The sequence below is a fragment of the Mirounga leonina genome, unplaced genomic scaffold, assembly GCF_011800145.1.
Source record: "Mirounga leonina isolate KUSES-001 unplaced genomic scaffold, KU_Mleo_1.0 Mir_91, whole genome shotgun sequence".
Taxonomy (NCBI): Eukaryota; Metazoa; Chordata; class Mammalia; order Carnivora; family Phocidae; genus Mirounga; species Mirounga leonina.
Window position 1 is genome coordinate 18,569,591 of NW_023270839.1, and position 22,329 is coordinate 18,591,919.

At 41.0% G+C, this 22,329-nt stretch overlaps 1 protein-coding gene across 2 annotated transcripts in view; it reads left to right on the top strand.

Annotated features, from left to right (window-relative positions):
• Nucleotides 1-1,684: 1,684 nt before the first annotated feature.
• The window catches only part of MGA (MAX dimerization protein MGA), a 159,103-nt gene continuing 138,458 nt past the window's right edge, over nucleotides 1,685-22,329 (top strand). Inside the window, exon 1 of one of the 2 annotated variants that reach the window (XM_034994280.1) lies at nucleotides 1,685-1,706. The gene's annotated coding sequence lies outside the window, so the exon portion shown is untranslated. Of the gene's footprint in view, nucleotides 1,707-1,765; nucleotides 1,999-22,329 lie in introns of those variants that run through there. The other variant, XM_034994281.1, reaches the window with a different exon arrangement.

Below are 22,329 nucleotides of genomic sequence, written 5' to 3' on the forward strand. Positions count from 1 at the left end.
AGTTAAAAAACCTGTTTAGGGTCAAAGTACAGTAAATGAGAGAAATGCAGGTTCACCCAGATGGGTCTGACTTCAAGAACTGGGCTCTTTCACCTATAGCCAGTAGACCCCAAACCTGGTTGTGCACCACAATCACTGGAGAACATGTTAAAACACATTTTCCAGTTTCCCATTCAAGACAGTTTTAGGAGATGGTAATATTAGAATAGTACTTTGCTGTCATGGTTGTTGTTAGGATTAAATGTAATCAAGTATTTTGGAGTGTTTTATTAACTTCAAGTTTAACATAGTTATGCTTATAATTTAAAGGTTTTATTCATTTTTGTAACAGATTTTTTAAAAAAGGTAATCTTTCCACCCAACATGGAGCTCCAACCTACAACTGTGAGATCAGGAGTTACATGCTCTAACCACTGAGCCAGCCAGGGGCCCCTTAACAGTTTTATAAAATGCGATCAACTAATTCCCTTTCTTTTGTTTTTCTAGTCAGAAAATAATTTTCTGATTATTAATTAGGCTTATCGAATATTTTAAAGTCAGAAAAGTGTGCCCAAAACTGTGTGTTTTGGCTCAGTAACATTATGAATTAATACATTTAATTTCTTTTTTTTTTTTAATTTTTATTTATTTATTTGACACACGGAGAGACAGAGAGGGAACACAAGCAGGGGGAGTGGGAGAGGGAGAAGCAGGCTTCCCGCCGAGCAGGGAGCCTAATGTGGGGCTCGATCCCAGGACCCGAAGGCAGACGCTTAACGACTGAGCCACCCAGACGCCCCAATACATTTAATTTCTAGTTTATAAATCGGCACTCTTGTGAGTCTGACCAGCGCTAGTCAAATTCCCCAAGCTTAATCATCCCTTTGTTAACTGAAAAAATAGCTTTGAAATCAGAATAGCTGAGGAATGGAGTTCAAAGCAAAAGAGGTATGAATTGTTCTAACTGGTGGCTTCATGGGATTAAAATATCAGGGTTTGTCCTGGAGGTTGGTCTGTGACTACTACAAAATTAACTCATTCTGATCTAAGATCACCTTTTCTCACCGTTAGCAGATGGTGTTTTTCTCGGGTCCAATATACCATAGCTAGAGCGGGTTGAACCAGAAAATATAATAGGGCCACATCTCTGGCCCCTTTGAAATGCCTCCTGCTTCTTCTACCCCCACTCTCACCAACAATAGCAGTAACGTTACCATGAAAAGTTTGGTCTTCTAAGAGAAACTCCAAGCATTAGTTCCACTTCCTACTGGGTTTTGTAGTTAAGTTGTATTTAAATTAGCATTCTTTTCCACTAACCATGAAAGGCTGATAGTTTCGTAGTAGGCAAATACTCTTGTTGTTTTGTTGCAATATTCACAAAGGCACTCAACAGGCACTTACTAAATGCATACTCCATGAAGAAAGGTTGAGCGGTTTCCCCAAGACCACACAGATGAACAAGTGGGGAAAGGGGCACTAAAAGTGCCTGCTCTATCCAGTCACACTCCGGTAATTACTCAAACCGCCTCACTCCCAGCCCAAGAACCCGGCTTTCACGGGGACATGAAAGGAACACCCCGGAGGTGAGAGCCAGGAAATCGGGAGAGGTGCTTTTCCCGGCATGCTCTGCAGCACACTGAGGGGCGCCAGGCGTATCCCGGCGTGCAACGGGGAGCGCCCAAGGGCGATGGTTCCCGGCTCCTGAAGAGGCACGCGAAGTTAAACCGGTAGGTGTGAGCTTACTTAGTTTTGAGACCCGGCTTTTTCGTTTCCCCTTTATGAATGTAACCCCAAAGCGGCAAAAAAGGAGGTCCTCTAACTACCCTCCCTTTCCGCGTGCGAATGACTTTCGGCGCCGCTTCGAGCACGGTGCCAGGTGATTAGCGGTTAGGGGCGGGCCTGATATGAACACGTGACCAAACCTGGCAGCCAATGACTAGCCGGGTGGTCCGGCAGCGCGAGGATTCCGGGACCCGTGAGCGGAGCGGCGCGTGGGCCCGTTCCGGTCGGCCCCGGCAGGTACGCGCAGGCGCCTTGGTTGCCACGCGCCCCGTTCGTCCCCACGCGCCCAGTGGCGTGTACTTGGCGCGAGGTGTTAAGAGTCTGTTTGGGTGTTTTTGTTGGGGGGGAAGGGGAAAATGGGGGGGGGCAGGGGCGTCACGTGGACGCCGCAGCCAATCGCAGGTTGAGGCGCACCCACAGCTTTCCCCGGCGCCCCGGGGTGCGACGTGTTCAGTGAGGTTCGGCTCAGCCTTCACTGTCTGAGCGCTCTTTCGAAGCGCGTGTGCGGCCTGTAAAATCTGGCCACGGGTTTTCGTGGCGTCCTGCCCCGCTGTGAGCACGGACGACAAGTTCTCGGCAAAATGGCTGCTGGAAAGAGTCGCCTAGCAGGGGGAGCGCCGGGGCCGCGTGAAGGTCACATGACGAGGTTGGCAGCGCGTGCTGCTGGCGCGGGGAAGGGGGAGGGTGGTGGGGGAGAGGCGTGGCCAGTCACGTGCCGTCGACTGCGCCGACCTGTGGTTTTCTCTAGTGTCCTTGCTGCGGCGTGATCCGTCTGGTTTTGCTCCTCCCACCTCGAAGCGTGGCAGTCGTCGGCGAGAGGCTGTATGGTGTGGTGGCATGAGCTGTGGTCTGGGAATTGAGAGGACCTCGGGTATAGGCCTTTGGCTACTTCTGTAATGAAGAAGGCCTGTTGCCACTCCCGGCCTCCATTTTCTCATTTCTGTGTAAGATTTTTTTAAGTCCTCCCTATGGTATGTGACCTCCACCTAATCCCAGTCTCATGCAGATAACAAGAATTAAGGAACGAAATGAGACAAGCCCGTCTCCCCACAAGAAAAAAGAAATCCACACTGTATCCCTCCCATCATTACAGTGATGTGGGAAACCTGGAGATAATTTCTTATAATATTCTGGGCATATCTGTCCATATTTATCAATTGCATTTATATTCTGCCTTTCCACTCTGTCGTTTGAAAAGTATTCTGGCTTTTAGAGGGCTAGTCTCTATGTGTATCCTGGAAAGAAGTCAAGAGTTAAGTAGTATTGTCTATTAACTGTGGAGCTGGGGGAACAAGTAGTTAGAAGAGATTTGCTGATGCTCCATAAGGCTGTGACTAGAAGGACCTAGAAGTCGTCCTCTCCACTGGGTGGTACAATATTTGTAAAATTTTTGAGGCTTCCTTGCCACCGACCTTTGATGTTTTTCATGGTGTTCTGCTCCCAGCTCTAGCCCTTCATTTTGTCAAGGGATGGGGCTTTAGTGAAATGAAGCAGGCTATTATGTATTTTTCATATCACTGCTTATGTTTTGTGTGCTACCCTTTGATGTATCTTAAAGGGCCTTTGAATTTTGTGGGAGCACAATCTGGAAAACATTTTTTGAGTAAGCATTATAACAAGTTACTTTTGAACAATTATAATGTTAAAATCTTTCAGCTTAGTATTTTGTATGTCTTAATTCATTTAGTTAACAAACTTATGAGGTAAGTACTATTACCTCTATTTTACCAGAGAGTAAAATAGATTAAGTAACTTGCATTAGCTCATGCGGCTGATAATTTCACATAATTCCAACCATAATGCCTTTTCAAATTTGACAATGATTCCAAAGTTCATTTGGAAGAATGAATCTGTAAAGTAAGAAAAGTTTTGAAAGAGTGAAGTGGGGGGGGGGGGGACTTGTACTAGTGAATATATAAATAAAGCTATGATAATCAAAATAATGAGTAGTAACTTTGGAATAGAGCCGTGGTACAGAATAATAAATTTGGAAATATTTAAAGCTATTTAGTATTATACAGGTGGTTTTTCACGTTAGTTGAGAGAGAATTTCAAAATTGTGTTGGAACAATTGGCTAACCGTTTGAAAAATAATAAAATGGAATCCTACCAAATGTAAGTAAAATAAAATCCAAGTGAATTAAATAGTTAAATATAAAATGTGAAGTCAGCAGGCACCTGGCTGGCTCAGTTGGTTGCCACTCTTGAACTCGGGGTTGTAAATTAAAGCCCCGCGTTGGGCATAGAGATTATTTAAAAATAAAATCTTTTAAATGTCAAGTCAGAAAATAACCACTTTAAAAAAATGGGTAAACATTTTTCCAGTCTTGAGATGGGATGAGCTGTTCTAAGCATGACTGTAAAGGCAGAATCCATAAAGGCAGGTATTGTTTGAATTACTGCATAAAACAACGTGTAATTGGCAAAAACATTATAAAGTTAAAGACATTTATTTGCTCAGTATTTAATATATTTATTGAGTGCTTACTATGTGCCAGGCAGTTTTTCAGGTGTAGGGTATCCAGTGATGAACAATGCCAGGCAGATTGTGGGGGAAAAAATTTGCACCATATGTTGGACTTGTAAATTTAATGACTTTAATATCTAGTGGATGGGCTAATGATACGTGAATAGGTAGATCACATACATAGAGAAAAATAACCAATAAAGATACAGATTCATTATTTTTTACTTATAATCAGGTAACACAAAGCAACCCCCCCAACCCCCAGTCTGGCACTTTTGCATATACATAATAAAGTGTTAATATTGTATTGGCATAGGAGTGAGGAAATTGGCACGCTCATACACTGCTGTTAGTGGATATTTATATGGGAACATCCTTCTTGAAGGGTATTTTGGCTGTATGTACTGAAAGCATTCAAAACCTGTATGCCCTTTGACTCAGCAGCTTTTCTTTGTAAGGCACTAATTCGTAAGTTTGGAAAGATGTTTATTAAAGAGTTGTTTTTGTGGTATTTTTTTTTATAATAGCTAAAACTTGGAAAAAAATGTTAAATAATAGGCAGTCGGTTAAATAAATATGGTACTTTCATAGATGATAATACCTTGTAGTTAGTAGACATAATATAGATTTCTACTAATTACTTGGAAAGCTTATATATTTTGTTAGGTAAAATGTGTAGGAAGATTGCATTTTTTGTAGGACTGTACGTATATGTGTCCAAAAGTCTAAAATTTACGTAAAAGTCTAAAATGGTATACATCAAATGTAAACTAATGGTGATTTTATTTGAGTGGTAGGGTTTTTGGATGAATTTAAAAAACAAGCATTACTTTTTAGAACAGTTTTAGATTTATAGAAAAACTGCAAAGATGATATAATAGAGTTCCCATACACCCACCCAACACCCAGTTTTCTGTATTAGCATCTTATGTTAGTATGGTATATGTATTATAAAGAATGAACCAATAAATACTGATACATTATTATTAACTAAAGTCCACAGTATAATCAGATTTCTTTAGTTTTTATCTAATGTCCTTTTTCTTTTCTTTTTTTTTTAAAGATTTTTATTTATTTGATAGAGCACAAGCAGGGGAAGCAGCAGGCAGAGGGAGAAGCAGGCTCCTGGCCGAGCAGGGAGCCCGATGTGGGACTCAATCCCAGGACCCTGGGATCATGATCTGAACCGAAGGCAGACGCCCAACCCACCCAGGCACTCCTAATGTCCTTTTTTAATTCCAGGATTCCATCCAGGATACCATGGTACTTTTTTTTTAATGTACTAGTGCTTTATTTTTATTATTTTTTTAAGTTTTTATTTAAATTCCAGTTAGTTGGGGTGCCTGGCTGGCTCATTTGGCAGAACATGCAACTCTTGATCTCAGGGTTGTGAGTTTGAGCCCCACATTGGGTGTAGAGATTACTTAAAAATAAAACTTAAAAGAAATTCCATTTAGTTAACATACAGTGTAATATTAGTTTCAGGTGTAAAGTGTAATGATGCAACACTTCCGTACATCACCTGAAGCTCATCACAACAAGTGCACTCCTTTTTTTTTTTTTTTAAAAAAAAAAAAAACAAGGGCACTCCTTAATCCCAATAATTTATCCCCATCCTCTCGCCTACCGCCCTCCTGGTATCCATCAGCTTGTTCTCTATAGTTAGGAGTTTGTTTCTTGGTTTGCCTACTTCTCTCTCCCCTGCCGCGCTTAACCCCCTTTGCTCATTTGTTTTGTTTCTTTTTTTTCCTTAATATTTATTTAAGTAATCTCTATATCCAGTGTGAGGCTCAAACTCAACCCAAGATCAAGAGTCGCATGTTCCACAGACTGAGCCAGCCAGGCACCCCTCACTTGTTTCTTAAATTCCACATATGAGTGAAGTCATACGGTATTTGTCTTTCTCTGGCTTATTCCACTTAGCGTTCTACTCTCTAGCTCCATCCATGTTGTTGCGAATGGCAAGATTTCATTCTTCTTTTATGACTAATGTTCCATCTTCTTTATCCACTTATCAATTGATGGATCCTTGGGCTGTTTGCATAATTTGGCTATTGTAGATAATGTTGTTATACTCATGTTCTATTAAAGGGTGAAATTCCAGGGAAGAAGGTGTGAGGGAGGAAAAGGAAGTGAGGTAAGGAACAAGTGAAAACAAACAAGGGATGTATTATCAAGATGGCTATAGCTTCATTGCAAACAAAGCTGATTGCTTGATCTTCCAAGGCATCTCCAGAGAGTTCATATGAAGCTATTGCCTTTCAGAACTATTACACAGCCACAATACTTTTGGTAATTATGTCCCTTTGAGAACTTCTTGGTTATAATAGTTTCTCAGACTCTTTTTTGGCATATGAAAATTCATTATGTCAGGTTTTCACCATCAAAACTTATGGTCTTGGTCTTTCCTTCTTGCCTTTGTGTAAGGCCAAAAGAGAGACCCTGGCTACTTTGACAACCTTAAAGTGAACTCCAGGAATGTCACTGACAGCATGACCTTTACAACCAAATCCAACAACTAGAGCCTCATCATTTTCCTGAATAAAATTCAAACAATCATCATTGGGTACAAAGACTGATTTTTTTTTTTGCCGTTCTTGATCAGCTGGACCCTGATATACTTCCTGATGGCAAAATTTGGCTGTTTGGCTTCAACCCCTACTTTTTCCAGCACAATTTCCTTTGCCTGGGAAACGCCTCCCAAAGGGTTGGCCTTAAGGGCTGTGCCTAAATGAGCTTTCTTATTCTGTTTATCATGTCACTTCTGATCTCAGTCGGTGGCTACAGAACTTCTTGCAGTATGAAGATTGCAGCACTTGCTCATCCTGCCAGTGCCACGCACCTGACAAAAGAGAGCTCAGACTTTCTTTATTTTTGATAGCCTTGACAGTTTTGAGGAGTACTGGTCAGTATTTTGTAACATGTCCCTCAGTTGGGATTTAATATTTTTCTCATTAGTGAACTGGGGTTAGAGTATATACTATCAACATGACTTGTTGCTCTTTGAATTTGTTTTTTATTTTTATTTTTTAAAAGATTTTATTTATTTGAGAGAGAGAGAATGAGAGAGAGGGCACATGAGAAGGGGGAGGGTCAGAGGGAGAAGCAGACTCCCTGCCGAGCAGGGAGCCCGATGCGGGACTGGATCCAGGGACTCCAGGATCATGACCTGAGCCAAAGGCAGTCGCTTAACCGACTGAGCCACCCAGGCTCCCTGAATTTGTTTTTTTTGTTGTTGTTGTTGTTGTTTTTAAAGATTTTATTTATTTGAGAGAATGAGAGAGAGAGAGAGAGAGCATGAGAGGGAGGAGGGTCAGAGGGAGAAGCAGACTCCCCGCCGAGCAGGGAGCCCGATGCGGGACTCGATCCCGGGACTCCAGGATCATGACCTGAGCCGAAGGCAGTCGCTTAACCAACTGAGCCACCCAGGCGCCCCTGAATTTGTTTTTTAAATGTTTACTTTTCTATGGTTTTCTTTTTCTGTACTCTCTATTTTTTCTTTACTTAAAAAACAAACCAACCAACCCAGGGATGCCTGGGTGGCTCAGTCAGTTAAGTGTCTGCCTTCGGCTCGGGTCATGATCCCAGGGTCCTAGGATTGAGCTCCGCATCGGGCTCCTTGCTCAGTGGGGAGCCTGCTTCTCCCTCTGCCTGCTGCTCCCACGCTCCCCCTGCTTGTGTTCTTTCTCTCTGATAAATAAAATCTTAAAAAAAAAAAAAAAAAAAAAGCAAACCCAAACTTGTGTTATAAGCAATATAAAAAATATTGGTTACAACTTTCTTGGCATGTCTGCCCATCTTTATCAATAGCATTTATGATAAGCAGTACATTGAAAATTCTGATAATATAGAAAGGATAATGGAAGTTATAGTCAAAGAAAAACAACTGGACAAGTTGCTGACAAGGCTAATTATAGAAAGGAATTAAAGGCATTAGTATAGTATAGCTTGTTTTAACAGTCTTTAAACTGCTTAGTTCTCTGTTCTAGGAAGAAAAGCCTGGTAATCATGAATTAGATATAAATCCAAAAGTAGGGAAGCAAATTGAATTACGCACAACAGGATAAAAATATAAATAAGGTAGATTAGGCCAATTAGGTAAATTTGTTCATTCAACAACAAATAATTAATGAGCCCTATTGAATGCCAGGTATTATACCAGGGCTTGGGATTGAGCAGTGAATAAGACAAAGTCCCTGCTCTCATGGAATTTACACTCTAGTAAATAGACAATAAACTGATAAATAATATGATTTCAGGTATTATCTAAGTGCTGTGAAGAAAATAGTATGAGAGGATAGTGAGTGGTGTGGTGGGTTTGGTGGTTCTTTTAGATAGGTTGTCAGGTAAGGTTTCTCTGAGGTAACTCTTGAGCATAAAGAGACCTGAATGATAAGGAGCATCCCAGGCTAACATGGTGCATTTCAAGTGGTGAGAGAGAGTGCTAATGCAAAGACTCTGGGGTGAGAATCAGTTTGCAATTTTCAAGGAAGTGTAAAAAGGCTGGTGTGCTATAGTTTGGAGATTGCTGGGGTAATAATTGGAAGTGTTAGGAAATGGTACTGGGTAGTTGGTGGTCTCAGATGGTATAGAGTCTGGTAGACCAGAAGGGCTTTGGATTTCATTCTAAGTGTGATGGGATTCATTGGACAGTTTTATGAAGAAAAATGATAGTCAAATTTATGTTTTATTTTTTAATTTTTTTTAAAAATTTATGTTTTAAAAAGATCACTTTGCTGTAGAGACAAGGGGGGCTGTAGGAGACCATTTAGGAAGTCACTGGAATGATAAAAAGAAGTATGGTGGCTTGGATCAGGGAGGCAGTGATGGAGGCAGTGAGAAAGGATCTGATTCAGGGTATATTTTGAAAGTAGAACCAATAGAGTTTGCTGATGGCTTAGTTGGAGGTGAGAGAAGGAGGGAATCAAAGATGATAACAAGGTTTTTAGCTAGAGCAACTGGTGCCACGTACAGAGATGAAAACTGGAATAGCTAGTTTGGGATTTAAAATGAAGAGTTTTAGGGGCGCCTGGGTGGCTCAGATGGTTGGGCGTCTGCCTTCGGCTCGGGTCATGATCCCAGGGTCCTGGGATCGAGTCCCACATCGGGCTCCCGGCTCAGCGGGGAGCCTGCTTCTCCCTCTGACCCTCTCCCCTCTCATGCTGTTTCTCTCTCGCTCGCTCTCTAAAAAATAAATAAAATCTTTAAAAAAAAAATAAATAAAATGAAGAGTTTTATTTTTATTTATTTTAAAAAATTTATTTACTTATTTTTAGAGAGAGAGAGAGTGGGAGGGGAGGGGCAGAAGGAGAGAATCTCAAGCAGACTCCCCACTGAGTGTGCAGGGGGTGGCGCTTGGGGGAGAGGGAAGAGAGAGCATCTTTCTTTTTTTTTTTTTTTAAAAGAGAGCATATTAAGCAGGCTCGATCTCAGTGACCCTGAGATCATCACCTGAGCCGAAATCAAGAGTCAGATGCTTAACCAACCAAGCCCCCCAGGTGTCCCTAAAATGAAGAGTTTCATTGGATAATGTTGAATTTGAGATATCACTAAATATCTAGGAATAATCGTTGAGTTAGCAGTTGACTGTTTAAGTCTGGAGCTCAGAGAAAAGGTTAGAGCTGTGAATATAATAATACATTTGGGATATCATCAATACGTAGTGTTTTGTTTATTTTTAGAACATTTTAAGATTATTTAATACAGTAAAATAAAATTGTATTTCATCACTCCATGAGGTCAAAGGAATTAACTATTTGAGCATTTCAAAATGAGTCAAAATGTCAATCCAATTTAATCAACAATTCTTTTTTTTTTTTTTAAAGATTTTATTTATTTATTTGACAGAGAGAGACACAGCGAGAGAGGGAACACAAGCAGGGGGAGTGGCAGAGGGCGAAGCAGGCCTCCGGCAGAGCAGGGAGCCTGATGGAGGGCTTGATCCCAGGACCCTGGGATCTTGACCTGAGCCGAAGGCAGACGCTTAACGACTGAGCCACCCAGGCGCCTCTAATCAACAATTCTTAATAAACAGAAACCTTTTACAAATTCCTCCTTTATAGTGATTAGCTTCATTAGTTTGAAGCTGTATACACACACAGAAACACACACACACACCCCTAGGTTTACATACATAATTTAGATATATATTATATATATGAATTCATACATACATAATGCGTGTATACTTATTTATTTATTTATTATTTTATTATGTTATGTTAATCACCATACATTGCATCATTAGTTTTTGATGTAGTGTTCCATGATTCATTGTTTGCGTGTAACACCCAGTGCTCCATTCAATATGTGCCCTCTTTAATACCCATCACCAGGCTAACCCAACCCCCACCCAATATGTAGTGTTTTAAAACCATGGGTCTGGTAAGATCAGGCAGGAAGTAAAGAGGGAGAGGGCCAGTGACTGAGCCCTGAGACTCAGTTGAAAGCATGGACAGAGGAATAGGTTACACTTAGATGTCTTTTGTATCTGCATCAGCACAGTATTTACAGAACTGTGTCTATATGGTGTAATATGAAATCATACCTTTGAGATGATTTTAATATGACCTAGACTCTTTCTGTTACGTGAACTGATTCTTCAGGTTTTTGTCAAAATTTCCTCAAGATTTCCACTTTGTGTCCATTACCTGGGGGCATAAATTCCAACTCTCATAGCTTTCATACCAGACCCATCATTGTCTAACTCTATCCTACCTCTTTCTCCTCTGTTTGCCATGCCCAGTGTGTTCTGTTTGTGTATAGCTCTGCATTTGCCAGGAATATTCTTTCTCCCCCTTTTCTTGCTCTTTGCCTCAAACTCCTACTCAAGTCTTCAATGTCCAGCTTAGATTTGGTAGTAATTTCCCCAAATTTCCACAGATAGAGTTGGTTCCTCACTGCATGGTAATTCTTCAGCTCTGTTGGTAGTATTTTAATTTATAGCAGAATACAAAATCAGTTGATATTTTGACTGTTTTTTTTTTTTTAAAGATTTTTTTATTTATTCATTTGACAGAGAGAGACACAGTGAGAGAGGGAACACAAGCAGAGGGAGGGGGAGAGGGAGAAGCAGGCTTCCCGCCGAGCAGGGAGCCCGATGTGGGACTCGATTCCAGGACCCTGGGATCATGCCCTGAGCTGAGGGCAGATGTTTAACGACTGAGCCACCCAGGTACCCTTGACTGGTTTTCTTATTCATTTGTTTCTCTAGTGCTTAGCATGTGGTAGATGTTCAATCATAATGCTTTGAAAAAGTTTAGAAGTTTTATTTTGGCAGAGTAAATAATTACAGCTAGATCTTACACAATCATATGGACTGGTAGCTGAGATTTTTAGGACTTTTTTAATGGTGAATTTTTGGTTTTAATGATATACATTGTGATAGACTTTAGCTAGTACAAAGTTTAATGAAATTATGTCAGTTAGGGGTCTTAGTTCAGAGACATTTGAGGAATGTTTTAATCTCTAGGACTGAGTAATGCTCATTTCTTTGGAGGCAAGCTATTATAATAGATTGTTCCTTCACGGGGCGCCTGGGTGGCTCAGTCGTTAAGCGTCTGCCTTCAGCTCAGGTCATGATCCCAGGGTCCTGGGATCGAGCCCCGCATCGGGCTCCCTGTTCTGCGGGAAGCCTGCTTCTCCCTCTCCCACTCCCCCTGCTTGTGTTCCCTCTCTCGCTGTGTCTCTCTCTGTCAAATAAATAAATAAAATCTTAAAAAAAAAAAAAAAAGATTGTTCCTTCACTTGCCTACTTTTCCACCCACCTTCTCAGTAGTCGGGAATACTATTTTAACATTAGATGTGTACTTTGAGCTCTTTGCTGGAGAAGAAACCTAATGTAATAAATCCAGTAGAATCAGCAGTACTCGCCCCAGGAGTGTCCTTTAAACTGTTGGGTAGAGGGAGTCTTAATGGTGTGAATTGTAGGTGTGAGGGTTTCAGTCTGTGAGCTCAAAGTAGGGTTAATTATTTTGTCATTCAATTGTAAGCATGTATTGAGCACCTACCATATATGGGCACTGTATGAGGTGCTGTGGGGGACACACAAAAGAAATAAAAGAAATGGTTCCCTGCACATGAATCCCTGACAGTTTAGTGGAAGAACTGGAACAGAACATTAAAAAAGAATTTGACCTTAACAAGCAGTGTATCATTAAGTGCAAAGTACTGTGGTATAAATCAAGGACTTTGCATTTCTTTAAACACATAATTATATTCGCAGGGTATATGTAGTCTTATCTTGCGTCAGTTTTCAACATTTTGACTTGATTTTCAAGCTCTGCATTTTCACCGATCTTTTAACACTTTTAGTTTCATTAAGATACTGATTTGGCTATTTGTTCAATGTGATGAAAGCCCTATGTAGCAGGAGAGTGCCCTGCCAGTACTTGCATTCAAATATTTTATTCTTTCATGTCTATAAAGCAACTATGTAATTTGAAAAGGTAGAATGTCATTTATCCTTTGCAAGTGTGACAGAGGCATGCTTTCATAGTTTTGCTGTGTGTAGGTTTTCCTAGACTTTTCCACCCAAGGGTGGGGGAGAAAAGTATAGAACATATAAAACAAATGTGTGCATATTGAATAGGAATTTAAAAATACTGAGTTTTGTATTTCGGTTATAAAAGCAGCTTTATAATTCAGATTTGAAGATTTGAAAAACATGGATAAGCACAAAGAAGGAGATAAAATTTATTTTTAAGATTTTGAGTAGTTTTTACACCCATCATGGGGCTTGAATTCACAACCCTGAGATCAAGAGTTGCATGTTCGGGGCACCTGGGTGGCTCAGTCTTTTAAGCGTCTGCCTTCGGCTCAGGTCATGATCCCAGGGTCCTGGGATCGAGCCCCGCATCGGGCTCCCTGCTCTGGGGGAAGCCTGCTTCTCCGTCTCCCACTCCCCTTGCTTGTGTTCCCTCTCTCGTTGTGTCTCTCTCTGTCAAATAAATAAATAAAATCTTAAAAAAAAAAAAAAAAGTTGCATGTTCGACTGAGCCAGCTAGGCACCCCAGGAGATAAAAATTTTTAATATGCTATCACTGTTAACCTTATTGATAGGCTTCTAGGCTTTTTTAATTTTTATTTTTTTTAAGATTTTATTTATTTATTTGACAGAGACACAGCGAGAGAGGGAACACAAGCAGGGGAGTGGGAGAGGGAGAAGCAGGCTTCCCGCGGAGCAGGGAGCCCCATGCGGGGCTTGATCCCAGGACCCTGGGATCATGACCTGAGCTGAAGGCAGACGCTTAACGACTGAGCCACCCAGGAGCCCCGCCTCTAGGCTTTTTTTTTAATTTAAATTTTAGTTTTATTTATTTTTTTAAGGCCTTTTTTTTTTTTTAAGTGGGAAGTTTTGTTCTTTTAATAAATGAATAGCTCAGATACCTTTAAAAGCAAGTGGATAAAAGTTTATCTGATCAGATTACTTTCTACACAGTTCTTCAGTGGCTTCTCATAGTAAATGGAATCAAGTTGAGACAAGTTCAGATTCCTTAGCTTAGCACATAAAGCCCACTACCCTATGGTTTATTTCATTTGCCGTGTGTCTCCCTCATACATATCTTTGATTTAGCCATACTAAATGTACTATTTCAGGTTTCTAGACGGGTTGGCAGACTTTTTTGTAAAGGGCAAAATAGAAAATATTTTAAGTTTTGTAGGCTTTATTGTTTCTGTCATAACTATTCAACTCTGCTGTGGTAGCATGAAAGCAGCCATAGACATTCTGTAAACAAACGATTATGGCTGTGTTCCAGGGAAACTATTTATGGACACTGAAATTGGAATTTCATATAATTCCTGCATGTCATAAAATTTTATTTTAATTTTTAAAAAAAAGTTTAAGCAATCTCTACATCTGATGTGGGGCTCGAACTCAAGACTCTGTTACCAAGGGTCACATGCTCTTCCAACAGAGCCAGCCAGGCACCACCCCTATTTTAACTTTTTTTCAACTTTAAATTTTAACTTTTTTTTCCACATTAAAAATGTGAAAACTATTCTTAATTTGTGGCCTATACAAAAACCTATGGCAGAACATGGCTTATGGGACTGCAGTGTGCTGACCCCTGCTCTAGACTACCATACTTACTGTGCTTCTGTTGTATTCCGTACTCCCCACCTCCCATTCCTTCTCTAGTATCACTGTCTTGCTCAAACCTACCTTAGATGTCATAGTCTCAGGGAAGTCAGAATTTGTTTTAGAGCTTTTTTCTGTTGATTGGAAGTATTCTGTTCAAACCTCTATCAATGTGCTTATATAGCTGTATTTTTTTAATTGTAGTAAAAAATATATATATTATTGTAACCATTTTAAAAAAATGATTTAGGGGGGCGCCTGGGTGACTCGGTTAAGTGACTGCCTTCGGCTCAGGTCATGATCCTGGAGTCCTGGGATTGAGTCCCACATTGGGCTCCCTGCTCAGCAGGGAGTCTGCTTCTCCCTCTGACCGCCCCCCCCATGCTCTCTCTATCTCATTCTCTCTCTTAAATAAATAAAATCTTAAAAAAAAAAATGATTTAGGGAAAGAGAGAATGAGCACACAAGGAGGGGGGCAGAGGGAGAGAGAATCTCAAGCCAACTCTGTAATCAGTGGGGAGCAGATCATGGGGCTCAGTCTCACCTCTCAGATCACGACCTGAGCCAAAACCGAAACTGGGAGTTGGACACAATCGACTGTGTCCCCAGGGGCCCCCATTGTAACCATTTTTAAGTGTACAGATCTTTGACACTAAGTACATTCACATGGTTGTGCAACCAGTTACCACCATCCATCTCTAGAATTTTCATCTTTCCAAGCTGAAACTCTGTTCTCATAAAATACTAGCTTACTATTCTCTCCCCCCAGTTCCTGGCAACCACATTCTACTTTCTGTCTCTATGAACTTGACTACTCTAGGTACCTCACACAAATGGAATTGTGCAAAATATTTGTCCTTTTGGAACTGGCTTATTTAGCCTAATGTCTTCAGGGTTCATCCATATTGTAGCATGTGTTAGAATTTCTTTTTAGGGGCGCCTGGGTGGCTCAGTCGTTAAGTGTCTACCTTCAGCTCAGGTCATGATCCCAGGGTGCTGGGATTGAGCCCTGCGTCGGGCTCCCTGCTCAGTGGGGAGTCTGCTTCTTCCTCTCCCTCTCCCCCTGCTTGTGTTCCCTGTCTTGCTGTCTCTCTCTCTGTTAAATTAAAAAAAAAAAAATCTTACCAAAAAAAATTACTTTTTAATGCTGAATAATATCCCATTGTGTGTATATATCACATTTTTAAATTTATCTTGTTATCTGTTGATGAACACTTCAATTGCTTCCACTTTTTGTTTATTTTGAATAATACTGCTGTGAACATGGATGTACAGACATCTCTTTGACTCTGCTTTCAGTTCTTTTGAGTATACATCTGGAAGTAGAATTGATGGATCACATGGTGATTCTATATTTTTTTGAGGAACTGCAGTGGTTGTACCTTCATAACTGAGTTTTTTTTTTTAAATACTTTTTTGGGAGTAATTTTAGATTTATAGAAAAGTTGCAAAGACTATACAGAGGTTTCTGTATACCCCTCATCCAGTTTCCCCTCATGTTAACATCTTAACATTACTGGGGCGCCTGGGTGGCTCAGTCAGTTAAGCGTCTGCCTTCGGCTCAGGTCATGATTCCGGAGTCCCGGGATCGAGCCCCACTTCGGGCTTCCTGCTCCGTGGGAAGCCTGCTTCTTCCTCTCCTACTCCCCCTGCTTGTGTTCCCTCTCTTGCTGTCTCTCTCTCTCTGTCAAATAAATAAATAAAATCTTAAAACAAAACAAAACAAAAAACCCATCTTAACATTACTGTGGTACATTTGTCCAAACTAAGAAACCAATGTTGGTAAATAACTGTTAGTAAACTCCAGACTTTATTTGGATTTCATTAGTTTTTCCATTAATGTCCTTATTCTGTTTCAGGATTTAATTGAGGATAGTACATTACATTTAATGTATATATTTTTTAATTATTATTTTTTAAAGATTTTATTTATTTATTTGAGAGAGAATGAGAGAGAGCACATGAGAGTGGTTAGGGTCAGAGGGAGAAGCAGACTCCCTGCCGAGCAGGGAGCCCAATGCGGGACTCAATCCACGGACTCCAGGATCATGACCTGAGCTGAAGGCAGTTGCCCAACCAACTGAGCCACCCAGGCGCCCAAATGTATATGTTTTTTATTGTACTTAACGTGGAGTGTGGTGCATAACAAAAGGAGAGTGTTTCTTGAATGAATCACCTTTTAATTTTCCTCCATTTAAAAAATTTTATTTATTTATTTATTTTAAAAGATTTTATTTGACAGAGACACAGCGAGAGAGGGAACACAAGCAGGGGGAGTAGGAGAGGGAGAAGCAGGCTTCCCCGTGGAGCAGGGAGCCCGATGTGGGGCTCCATCCCAGGACCCTGGGATCACGACCTGAGCTGAAGGCAGACGCTTAATGACTGAGCCACCCAGGGGCTCCGATTTTTCTCCATTTTTGTGGGATGTTTATTAATCTTCCTTTAGGTTGGGTTAGCTGACTTATTTTCCTTTATATCCTTTCTTCCCTCTTCCTCTGCCATCTATTTCTAAGGTCCATTACAGGTTTTTTCACGAACTTTTTTTGAGGAAAAGTAACCATTCTACTCAAATTTGCTCTCCCTTTCTTTGGGCATGTAGTTAGGCAGAATCCCCCAGTCTCTATTGCAGTTTGATTAGTTACATGACTTATTTCCTCTAGTGGAAGTGGGCCTGACCTCCTTCATGTATTACAGTTTTGTCGGCCTTCCCTGGCTATCTGGGCTGCAACATCTGGGATAGCCTTGGAAGCCTTGTAGTCAAGATGGCAGAACTGCTGTCAGCCTGAGTCCTGGGATGACTCTGGAGGAGAACTGGCTTAATTAATGACCTGAATATTCACTCACCAGGCTGATATTTTGGGATCTGTTTGTGTAGCCTAGCTTAATAAGTATGCTGCGTGCCCAGCTCCGAATAAGATTTATATGAACCTTGAGTATTGATTTAATTAGAATTATATAATTATATTGGGAAGACTAGGGGATGGGAAGTGTGCACATGTATATATAGAGATGTGAAGAGGAAGGAGAGCTAAATTCTCATCTTCTATGGTGGGAAGTTAATAGTGCCTAAAACTGGAAAGAAGAAAAAAAGAAAAAAAACATGTAATGATATGGAAGTATATACCAAAAGATTCAGCCATAAAAGTTGAATATTTGCCCCTGGGAATTGGGAAATTGTTGGAGTAGAGGATCACTGTCTTTTGTAATAAGCCATTGTACTTATTTACCTCTTTAATCTCTGTTCATGGATAACTTTGATAAAAACAAAAATGAATTAAAGATACTGGTAAAGAATAAGAAAAAAACCCCTGTCAGATTCTGATTATCCTTTACAAAGCCACTAAAGTTGATCACCTTTTTTTTAAAAGATTTTATTTATTTGAGAGAGAGAGAGAGAGAGCATGCGCAGGGGGAGGGGCAGAGGCAGAGAGGGAAGCAGGCTCCCCGCTGAGCAGGGAGCCTGATGCAGGACTCTGTCCCAGGACCCTGAGATCATGACCTGAGCCGAAGTCATGCACTTAACTGAGCCACCCAGGTGCCCCAATCAGTCACTTTTTGCTAAATACATCTGGTGTCAGAGAGCTTACCACTTTTCCTTGTACTGACATGAAATCTTTCATCCAGAAACCTCAGTTCCAGGATCCTCTGGAGCATATGAAATAATCTATACCTGCTTCCATGACAACCTTCAAATGACCCTTTAAATGATCTTCATAAAAAAATTATCTTCATGATCCATTCCCACATCCTTTTTTTTTTTTTTTCTTTAAGATTTTATTTATTTGACAGAGCACAAGCAGAGGGAGAGAGAGGGAGAAGCAGGTTCCCTACTGAGCGAGGAGCCCGATATGGGACTCGATCCCAGGACCCTGGGATCATGACCTGGGCCGAAGGCAGCTGCTTAACCGACTGAGCCACCCAGGCGTCCCTCCATTCCCACATCTTAAATCTTCTAGCCAGTGATAGTGAAAATCATCTTTGATTTTGAGACTGATTATTATCAAGTCCTTGCAAATCCTCATGGACTATTCAGTGGCTCATGACTATTTTTGGATGTCAGTTTGTTGGTTCTGCATAGACTTTCAAGGAATTTGAGAAAAGTTACTCTGGGCTTGATAGTGCATCATCTCATAGTGCAAGCATGCCAGAGGATTCTATCCTTACATATAGTCAACCAGAGTTCCTGAATAGAGCACACATTTCTCGACTGGCACCTCAACAAGAATTCTTTTTATACCTAAGGTTTTGCCTGGAGTGGGTGGATATGACCTTTTTCTTTTCTGCTGGATGTTGGGGGAGGGGCAGAAGGGGAGGGAGAGGGACATGCAGACTCCGTACTGAGTGCTGAGCTGGATGAGGCTCAATCCCACGACCCTGAGAGTGAGCTGAAACCAAGAGTCCACTGCTCAACTGACTGAGCCACCCAGATGCCCCTGGCCTGTTTCTTATTTAAGCATGTTAGTCCTAATGATGTGGGTTCCTACTATCAGTTGTAATGATCTGCTGCAAACCCAGCAGCTCATTGCCTGCGCTGCCCAAGTTCCTCTGGAAAGGGGAATCACCTCACTCTGGTCCTTTGTTGCACATATAGCAAAGGCTGGAGGTAACATGTAATGAAGAATAGGGGACTGAAGAATAGGGGAATATTAAGTAAATTGTAGCATTAGAAGTAAAAAAATACAAATTAAAGGTTTTGTAGCAACTTTGAAAATAAGTTCTCAAAATAATGTTAAATGGGGGCACCTGGGTGGCTCAGTGGAGGTCCCTGACTCTTGATTTCAGCTTGGGTCATCATCTCAGGGTCGTGGGGGTAGAGCCCCACTGGGCTCCGCTCTCAGCATGGAGTCTTCTAATCCCTTTCCCTCTGCTCCTACTCCTGTTCCAGCTCTCTCTCTCAAATGAATAAATAAATAAATAAAATCTTAAAATGTTAAATGAATAGAACCCAAAATGCCAAGATTACTGCTTTAAATTATGGAAGAATTAAATCATAGAAAAATTTATATACATGCATATGGAAATTCAGAGGAATAAAAGGTTATGGTCAGTGGTAAGATTGTAGGTATTTAAAATTACATTATTTGTTGTTTTATTTGTTTATTTTCTGTGTTTTGCACTAGAATGTAAGCTCTAAGAGGTCAGGGATTTTTATCTGTCCTAGAACAGTGCCTGGCCTATAGTAGTTTTTCAATAAATATTTGTTGATTGTTCAATGAATTTTTAAAAAGATTTTATGTATTTATTAGAGAGCACGTGAGAGAGAGCATGAGTGGGGAGAGGAGCAGAGGGAGAGGGAGAAGCAGACTCCCCACTGAGCAGGAAGCCCAACGTGGGGCTAGCTAGGTGCCCCTGAATGTGGCTTGGCTGTGTTTCAATAAAACTATTTACAACAACAAACATTAGGTTGAGTAGTTTGATGACCCCTATCATAGACCCACCACTTTTACCATCCGTGAAAATAGAATAATAGAAGTCTAGGTTGGAGGTCATTTTTTTTCTTTTTTTTTCCAGGATTTCTGAAGGCAACAACCCTTCAACAACCCCCAATGTCTTATTATTTCTAGCAAAATAAAATCTAAAATCTTTGCAGTGGTTATAAGGTTCTGTGTTGAGCTGATCCCTGTAACTTCTCTGACCTCATCTTTTACCACTAACCCTCCACTCTCTGCTCCAGCTCTTTAGCCTCCTTGTTTTTCCTTGATCATGCCCTTTCATATCTGATTTCTTCTGTCTGGAACTGCGTTGGCTCGTTTCCTCAATTCTTTTGTGTCTTGAATAAAATTTTGCTTTTTTCCTTTTCCCTCTTCTCTATTATTTTGTTTTCTGTCTCATCTATCACTGGATAGCATATCATATCGTATATTCATTTATTTTGCTTGTTTGAAGGTTCCCTTACTAAAATATAAGTACCACAGGGCAGAGACTTTTGTCTCTCTTGTTCATTGCTGTTTCCACATTCATAGAACAAAGCTGGCATACAGAATGAGTGCCCAGGAAATGTTTGCTGAGTGAGTGAATAAATTGCCACAATACTGTGACATGGGCATTGTTATTGCCTTCATTTTGCAGGTGAAGAAACTGAAGGCCAGAAAGGTTAAATAATTTGCATAAGGCCCCATAGCTCTTTTTTTTTTTTAAGATTTTATTTATTTATTTATTTATTTGACAGAGAGAGACACAGCGAGAGAGGGAACACAAGCAGGGGGAGTGGGAGAGGGAGAAGCAGGCTTCCCGTAGAGCAGGGAGCCCGATGCGGGGCTTGATCCCAGGACCCTGGGATCATGACCTGAGCCGAAGGCAGACGCTTAACTGACTGAGCCACCCAGGCGCCCAGGCCCCATAGCTCTTGACCATCCTACTGAATGGCTTTATTTCCTATTATATCTCACCATGCCTTATTTGCTCAATCATAGACACTATTTTTGTGTATGTGATTATCATGTACATATCCAGGCTTCTGTGCTTTTCCTCATGTTATTTCTTCAGTGGGAGTAATCTTTCTTGCCCCCTACTTAGGTAGAACTTTCTTTGCAGAAGAAATGGTGATGTAGAGGAGTCAAGGTTATAAAGTTTGTTTGGGGAGGTGGAGGGATGAATACTGTGAGCTAAGGTCATATGGTGGGAGATGCATGTACATTCAGGGAACAGTTTGGCTAGAATGAGGTTTTGTTTAGGGCTATGATAGAAGGTAAAGTTAGAGAGAGGGAGAGGATTAGGGCCTTGTTACAGGGAGCTTTGAGCTTCTAAGGAGCTGGTGTTTTTATCTTGTTGCCCCTTGAAGGTTTTTGAGCAGAAGAGTGATAATGTAATAACACTGCTTTTATAAAAATGTTTGATTTTGCTGTGGTGATGAGAATGGCTTGGAGTGGGACAAGGCTAAAATTAGGAAGGAGATGTTGGAGATTATCATAATGATATAGTCCTGAAGTGAGGCAATAAGGGCTGAAATTGAGAAGTTAGAGTGCAAATTAAAGCACAGAGATCGGATACTTAAAATATGGCTTATAAAATCCAAACTCCATACTGTGGCCTACAGCATGCTACATGAGCTCACCTTTGCCTATCCCTGCAACCTTACCTCTTGCCATCTTTCCTTTCTTTCTGCAAGCGGTAGCCACACAAGCTGTTTCTTTTCCTTGAATGGGCTGTTTGTGTTGACTTTAATGCCTTTTGCACTTACCTTCCTTTGCCTAGAGTGTTGTTCTATAAGTCTGATTCCTTCCTGTCATTCAGTTCTCAGTTTAAAACACCTATCAGGTCTTTCCTGATCACCAGTTTTAAAGCAACTTCCCTCATTGCTGCTGCTGCTTTTTTTTTTTAATTTAATTTATTTATTTGACAGAGACACAGCGAGAGGGAACATAAGCAGGGGGAATGGGAGAGGGAGAAGCAGGCTTCCCGCTGAGCAGGGAGCCCGATGAGGGACTCGATCCTAGGACCCCGGGATCATGACCTGAGCTGAAGGCAAACGCTTAACGACTGAGCCACCCAGGCGCCCCTCTATTTTTAAATTTTTGAGGAACCTCCATACTGTTTTCCATAGCGGCTGCTCCAGTTTACATTTCTATCACCAGTCCAGGAGGGTTCTCTTTTCATTGCATCCTCACCAGCACTTGTCATTGCTTGTCTTTTTGATACTACGTGGTACTTTCTGATTCTTACTGGTATGAGGTGTTAGCTCATTGTGGTTTTGATTTGCATTTCCCTGATGATTAGTGACTTGAACATCTTTTCATGTGTCATTGGGCCGTCTGTATGGCTTTGGAAAAATGCCTATTTAGACTCTGCCCATTTTAATTTTTTAAAAAATTTTAAATTTTTAAAAAAGATTTTACTTATTTGTGAGAGAGAGACAGAGATAGCAAGAGAGAGCATGAACAGGGAGGAGAGGGAGAAGCAGGCTCCCGCTGAGCAGGGAGCCTGACGTGGGGCTCGATCCCAGGACCCTGGGATTCATGACCTGAGCCGAAGGCAGACACCCAACCAACTGAGCCACCTGGGCACCCTGGTTGTTGTTGGT